Source organism: Pieris rapae, chromosome W (assembly GCF_905147795.1).
Source record: "Pieris rapae chromosome W, ilPieRapa1.1, whole genome shotgun sequence".
NCBI lineage: Eukaryota > Metazoa > Arthropoda > Insecta > Lepidoptera > Pieridae > Pieris > Pieris rapae.
This window is the reverse complement of record NC_059533.1, coordinates 2,780,641-2,788,134: the sequence shown is the minus strand read 5'-3', so window position 1 is coordinate 2,788,134 and position 7,494 is coordinate 2,780,641. Positions and strand designations below refer to the sequence as shown.

The window sequence follows — 7,494 nt, the reverse complement described above, 5'->3', positions numbered from 1 at the left end:
TTTTAAACTCATGATCAGGTTTTTCTATATAAGCCTTTAAAGATTAAAAAAAGACTTCCTAGTGTCTAATGTATTAATTACCTTAACACTTACCTCAATCCTTACTTTAATACTTTTTTTTTTTTTTTTTTTTATAGAACAGGGGGCAAACGGGCAGGAGGCTCACCTGAGTATTTTTTGTATTGTGTTCGAGTGTTCTATATGTTTAGTTGGTATCTTGCTCTTTTTTTTGTTCTTTTATTGCGGTGCGGAGTGCGAAACTGGATTTTTTTTTATAATCTTCATTTTCTTCCTTTATATTTTTGAGTATGGGTAATGGCTGTTAATGCCTTATCAATTTACTATCAGAACTGTGGAGGCATAAAGAGTAAAATAAATAAACTCAAAAATAGTATTCTTCTTAGCAACTTTGATATTATTGTTTTGGTAGAGACTTGGTTAGTGGATTCTGTCTTTGATGGAGAGTTGCACTCGGGCGGTTATGATATATTTCGACGGGACAGAAACCTCCAGCTCTCTCATAAAAAGGGTGGCGGCGGTGTCTTGGTCATGGTGAAAAGAGGAATTAAATCTATCAGATTGACTGAGTTTGAGGCCCCGGATTTGGAGGAAATATATATTCACCTGCCATCTCACGCTCGTCTCCTCCTCAATGCTTGTTACTTTCCCCCCGTAACTCATACCTCTGCATACATAAAATTCTTTCAAAAACTGCATGACATACACGCTAGTGCTCGATTTTCTAATTACATAATTACAGGTGACTTTAATTTACCTCATCTCATCTGGTCATCCTCTCCAGATACCCTACTACAATCTGCAAATACTGAGTCATCAAAATTATTGTTGCATACTATATCTTTTATGAATTTAAAACAAATTAATGTAGTCTACAATAACAATGCGCGGCTCTTAGACCTAGTCCTAACAACACTTCCTGGGCGTGTTGATTGCTCTGATGATCCGTTGCTTAATCCTGTTCCTCATCATCCGCCTTTAGATATACTTAGCACTGTTGATGGGTCAACTGTCATGACATCAATTATTTTCAATCAAAGAAATTTCTTTAATGCAGATTATGACTTAATAAATACTGCTATTGATCGGGTAGATTGGGTGACACTACTAGCCTCGCCCCATTCTAAAGATGCTGTTGCCATCTTTTACTCAAAAATAAATGAAATTATTGCTACTAGCGTGCCATTCTCTAGACCTAAATTCCGTAAGCATCCAGTTTGGTTTAGCAGAGGGCTGATAAGAGCTCTTAATCGTAAGAAGAAACTTTGGTGTCGTTGGAAGACCTACAAAAACTTGCTCGACTATCAAGAATTTTCTTTATTAAGGGCGCGCGTTAAGGGTCTTATGAAACTCTGCTATAATCGTTACATACAAGGAATTGAATTATCGTTAAAAACAAATATCAAATATTTTTGGAAGTACACGTCTACGCTAAAACAGACTAACTTAGGATACCCTAAACTAATAAAATATGGCAGTATTTCATCTGACGACCCTAAACAAATAGTTGAGCTATTTTCAAACTATTTTCAGTCAGTATTTGAATCTCAAACTGACTTAGGTGGAGGCACTATGTACACCGTTGATGAGAGCCTTTCCAGTAACTCTCAGATCCTTCTGAATAATTTATTTTTCGACAAAGATGAAATCAGCAAAGAATTATTTTTGCTTGATCCAAATAAAGGTCCTGGTCCAGATCAAATTAGACCAGTTTTTCTTAAGCGTACATATCGGTCATTATGTGCCCCCTTACAGATTATTTTCAATAAGTGTATGTCCAGTGGCACATTCCCTGACTGCTGGAAATTATCTTACATAACGCCTATCTTTAAGGGTGGTGAAAGGAGCGATGTCGAAAATTACCGACCGATTTCAATACTCTCTGCAATCCCTAAAGTTCTGGAAAGATTAGTTCACCAACGCATTTATTCCAGTCTAAGGCATGTTATTATAGACCAACAGCACGGATTTGCAGCTGGTAAATCTACTCTCTCAACTCTCCTTGTTTTCAGTAATTATATTTTTAACGGTTTAGATAATAACCACCAGATAGACACAATCTACACAGACTTTCAGAAGGCATTTGATAAAGTTGACCATATGATGCTTTTACAAAAGCTGTCTTTTAATGGTATTAAGGGCAATCTTTTAAGATGGTTTACAGCATACCTACATAATCGTGTTCAATCGGTGGTTATAAATGGGTTTACTTCTTCTCAAATAGTAGTGACATCCGGCGTCCCCCAGGGCTCCATTCTTGGGTCGTTGCTCTTTTCCTTATATATTAATGACATATCCAAATGTTTCTTACACTGCAATTACTTGCTCTACGCAGACGATTTAAAGTTATACAGAAAGGTAGTTACACTTTCTGACGTGAAACTTATCCAGGAGGATCTCGATAGGCTTGATGACTACTGCCAAATAAACAAATTATTCTTGAAATATAGTAAGTGTCAGCATATCGTGTTTACAAGAAAAACACATAACACAATCACCGCCAACTTCACCCTTGGATACCATGCCCTCGAACGTGTGCGGTCTGTAAGGGATCTTGGTGTCCTTTTTGACTCCAAATTAACCCTAGATAAGCACATAGGCTTAATTATTAATAAAGCCTACCGCATGTTAGGTTTCATAACACGAGTCACCAGACCCTTCAAAGACAAAACCACATACATCCACCTTTATAGGACGCTCGTGCAATCCCAGTTGGAGTACGCCTGTCCAATCTGGAATCCGCATTACGCTATATATGTCGCACAACTGGAGGCTGTACAAAAGAAATTTTTACGCATTTTAAATTATCGGATGAATAGTGGTAGGGCTAATTACAAGGAACTTTTAAAAATATATAAATTACCTTCTCTGAGTACTAGGCGTAATCTAATAGATTGTGTCACAGTGAGAAAAATATGCGTAAATGAAATAAGTTGTTCAGATCTTCTTGAACTCATACCATTTAATGTTCCTGCCAGGTCTCTACGCTTACATAGAACTTTTAATTTTCAGACTCCCAGAACCAACATTGGGTTCCGCGAGCCTCTTCACAGGATGTGTTCTTCCTTAGATTCAATCAAAAACATTGACCCTTTTTCGCACTCCACTACTGCCTTGTTTAAGAATAGAATAAAGCAACTCTTAATGTCATAACTTTATATTACTATTATGTCTGTTTTTGTCATGTATTATTTTTTGTATCATATATAAGTGTAACCTGTTGTGGAGGCATCCAGTGTGTTTGTATTTGTTTTATTTTTGACTTTGTTTTTATTAAGGATGTCTCTGTTTGGTTTCCCAATAAATAAATAAATAAATAAATAAATAAAATTATTCAAAGGAAAGTGTCATAAACCACAACTCCATTAACGTTACATAAGTAACAAAAATCTTTTCTGTGATTTACCACATTGAGCATTTTATATATATTAATAATAAAATTAATTAGCTTAATTAGGGTTAACACCCCTTGCCGGTGCCATACAGCCCCGAAGCAAATTGTTAGATTTTCATATTTTACTCGTTACATAGCAATTAATTATCATTTTTTCGCTTATATTTTACTTACGACGTAGTAATATAGATTATTAAATACGAATAATATATTATATTTTTTTTTGGGAATAATATTTTTTTGCCATATTTTTTGGTAATAACTAGGTTTAATTTTCTTTAACATGGTGACGAAATTATCTCTGATGAATAAAATAGAGAGTTCGTCTTTGTGTCGAGTATAGTAAATCCTTCAATATGTTTTCCGGTATGTTACGTACTGAATATAAGCAGAAGAGATAACGTTATCAAAATGTCACGACATTGACCGCGAATCTAGATCGTTCGTCATATTCAAAGTGGACTTGAGTTATTATAACTTTTTAGCTGTGTGAAAGATAAAAGGTTTCAGGGTGAAATATGATTTTTAACCAGCCACACAATAACAATGAAATACATTCATAAAATCGTTCGTCACATTAGGCGTCTAACGCCCAAACCCAATAACCTATCTCAATCCAGTTTAGACCATCTGCTATAGACATATTATTTCAAATATTGATAAATGTGTGCTAATAACCAATCGACAAATAGTAATAGCCATCTGTCGATACAAGCGATCAATTGCAGGTCGCATCGGTGTATGTGGATAGACCTTTGTATGAAAATGACAGTTCCAATATCCTATCTTAAGTTTTTAAAATAATTAAAAAACTATTTAATATTATTTTAAACATACATATTAGACATGTAAATTTTAATATTATTTGTATGGTTTTATTTACTTTATTTGGTTTATATTGATCATCAAATATGAGTGTAAAGAGCGATTAGATTGCATTCTATGTGTCGCCAATAATGGTTTGTCTTCGTAGGGTTTGATTATTGGGATGCAGGTGGGATATCGATCGACTGTCACGGACTGATCTCAGATTGTTTTCAATCGTGAGATTGTGGATTAATTATTGGGTTCAGACTTCAGGCGTAAGATGACTTGAATTATTATAAATTTTAAGGTGAAAGATAGTAGGTTGCAGAGTTAAATATAATTTTTAACCAGCCACACAATAATAAAGACCAGGAATATAATAAAACTAGCTGCCCATGCGACCCTATTTTTTCCTTAATGTGATTTTACTTAGCCTACCTTTTTGTATATATACTAACATGAAATATTATGCTATGCTTCTCCAAAGACTGTAAAGTATGTATGCTGTATCATAAAAAACAGGAAATGTTGTCTAAAATAAAAATGAAAAATAGATGTTGTCTGATTCAGACCAAACCGATGTACACAAAAAATCACGAAAATCGGTCCCAATTCCGAGGAGTTTAATTCCAAACACCGTGGCACGAGAATTTTATCTATGTGTGTGTTTACATAGATTAATTTTGGGACCCCGCGGAATAATGTACGTCATGTAAATTTGAAGCTAGAATATTACGTTCATGGTATCATTTGTATTACATCTTAAATAAAAACTTAAACAGGACTTTTACAGAGTAAAAAATGCGTAAAAAGTTCATAAAACAAAGGCAATTTCAATATATTTATATATATATAAATTGAAAAATATATATTATATATTATTTATATATATTTCAACTTACGATATTACTCTATTACGTCATGATCTTGCTTGTTTACTTGTATGTAAAACAAAAATGTTAAATTGGTCCAACTCCGTGACGTGGTATTAGATAAATATGTACATAGACACATGCGTAATTTTTATCTTAATAACAGTATCTAATATATTAATAACAGCTCTTAGTTAGATTTTTCTTTACTTTTTATAATTTAATTTTCAATGTCTTCTTGTCTTAATTTCAATGTATGTGTATATATATGTATTTTATTTTTCTTGTACCAATATCAGTGCCTATTGTTGGAAATCTTACATATATATATATATATATTATCGTCCTCAGAAAGTACATGAACCTTCTGATAAGCGTACAAGCACCGCCAGCTGTGTATCTAAAAGAGCGGTGCTATCACTTGGTTAATATTTTTTTGATTTTTCTTTTCAAGTGCAAGTACATTGTCGGATTTGCAACACATATTGATTATAGATCGCAGATGGTTTACTTTATGGGGTATTTGTCTCATGTCAAAGTCAAAGTCAAAATAACTTTATTCAGAAAAAAAAATATTTTAATTCTAAATTTAAACCTGCCACATCGCAAGTCAAGGGCGTTAAGCAGGCTCGAAACTCTTCGCCACTCGTTTTAATAGCTAAGATTTGAGTAAGTATAAATTGTTTTAACTGGAGCAAATCAATCCTAAGGATTAGGATCATTTAAATATTCATCACAATTATAAAAAATAAATAAGATTTCTCGAGTTTAAATTTATTAAATATCTTTAATTTTGTTTGTTGTAAAAACGAATACAATTTCCAAATGTATGATGTGGGGCAGAGGGCATTTAGCGTAGAACTTAACCCGGATCGATCATGGTCAGTTATTTTGTCTTCAACCCAGGTCATTTCACCTTCTGCCGCCTCTGCAATGATGCTTCGTTGCGAGGTTTGGTTTATACGGTCTCGTTTCCGCTTTGGTTATTCTCGTCGAGAGCTTGCTTGGCAATGTGACTTGGATCCTTCCGAAGCGTTTGATCCACTCACTTCTATTGGGAGATTCAGATGTTAACATAGTAATCAAAATGTTCTAAGTGATTAGCCGGCCTTTTACATTTAAATGCTACTTACGAGTATATGAATTAAAAGATTTCATAAAAGTAAGAATAAGAGAGAGCTATGTTTAGTACCTAAAGCTTATTAGCTTATATTTTGGGGATGAAGTGTTTTTGTGTCTGTTGTCGTTGGTTGATAAAACAGGAATAGACAAGAAAAGTGGTATAGTTGCATTGTAGTAAAATAATTGGATGCCGGGAAATGAAGCAAAATGTATTAAGTTTGATACCTAGCCGATAGAGCCATGACTATAACGTCACATTGATCATGTTTGAATAAATTACTGACGACTTGAATTACGGGAAAATGAGTTTATAATAATTTATTATTGGAAGGAGATAATTTGCATTATTAGCTGGGATTAATGTGTTTTAGTTATGCAAATGCCTCTCGATAAGGTCGTTTAAACCTGGTGGTGCATCAATAATCAATATGTATATGTGAACTTCTAATATCTGTTCATATGGAACAGGAAAACATAGTAATCGGCCTATAAATCAATGACATGACATCCCAGAGTGATAAAAAAAATTGATGTCAAGCCAAGATCCTTGCAAAACTGGATTAATATTAAGAGGAATCTTATATTGTATTTATGAATAAAATAAAAAAGCCTGTATTCGAGTACTATAAAAAGGATTTCATTAAAAGGAGTACGTCGTGTACGTACTCCAACGGAGTGAATGCCTTCTCCAAATTCTTCCATTTGTCTCTCATTTTAGCTACTTTTTTCCAACCTTTCCCCGCTATCTCTTTTATTTCTATTTTTCATTATATAATTGCGTGATCAAAAGTGTCTGACTTTCTTTTCCTTCATAGCTTCTAGGGCGTGATCTTGAACACGCCGGTAATGTATGAGAGTGAAGATTACAAGCGATTATATAATATGTTACAAAATTAATTTTGATACATTATATACTTAGTGTCTTTTTATATTTTTTTATATTTATTATTCAGCAGAATTATCATTGGATCTTAATAACATTTACCACTAAAACATCAAGGTTCATAATGTGGGTGTACACCCGTAATTTTTGACACATATTACGTCTGAGTATAATATGTCCTTCACAAAAAAGATGTTTAGACGGTGAAAACTCATGTAAGCGTGTAGCCTTTAACCCTGAGCCCAGATGAATGGTAAGCTTTAAGTAAAAGGTCGCAGCGCACTTCGCTGTTAACACGCGCGCGAGAGACGCAGTTGACGTATTCTTTTTTTAAATTTTAATTGTTTAATGTGATTATGGATTGTCTTTGACTGAGTTACAGATAAAGGTAAGTTTTT

At 33.7% G+C, this 7,494-nt stretch overlaps 1 protein-coding gene across 2 annotated transcripts in view; it reads left to right on the top strand.

Moving 5' to 3' along the window:
* The first annotated feature begins 7,375 nt into the window (after nt 1-7,375).
* The window catches only part of LOC123690459 (protein croquemort-like), a 46,081-nt gene continuing 45,962 nt past the window's right edge, over nt 7,376-7,494 (top strand). For both annotated transcript variants that reach the window (XM_045633890.1, XM_045633889.1), the window contains exon 1: nt 7,376-7,484. The gene's annotated coding sequence lies outside the window, so the exon portion shown is untranslated. The remainder of the gene's footprint in view (nt 7,485-7,494) is intronic.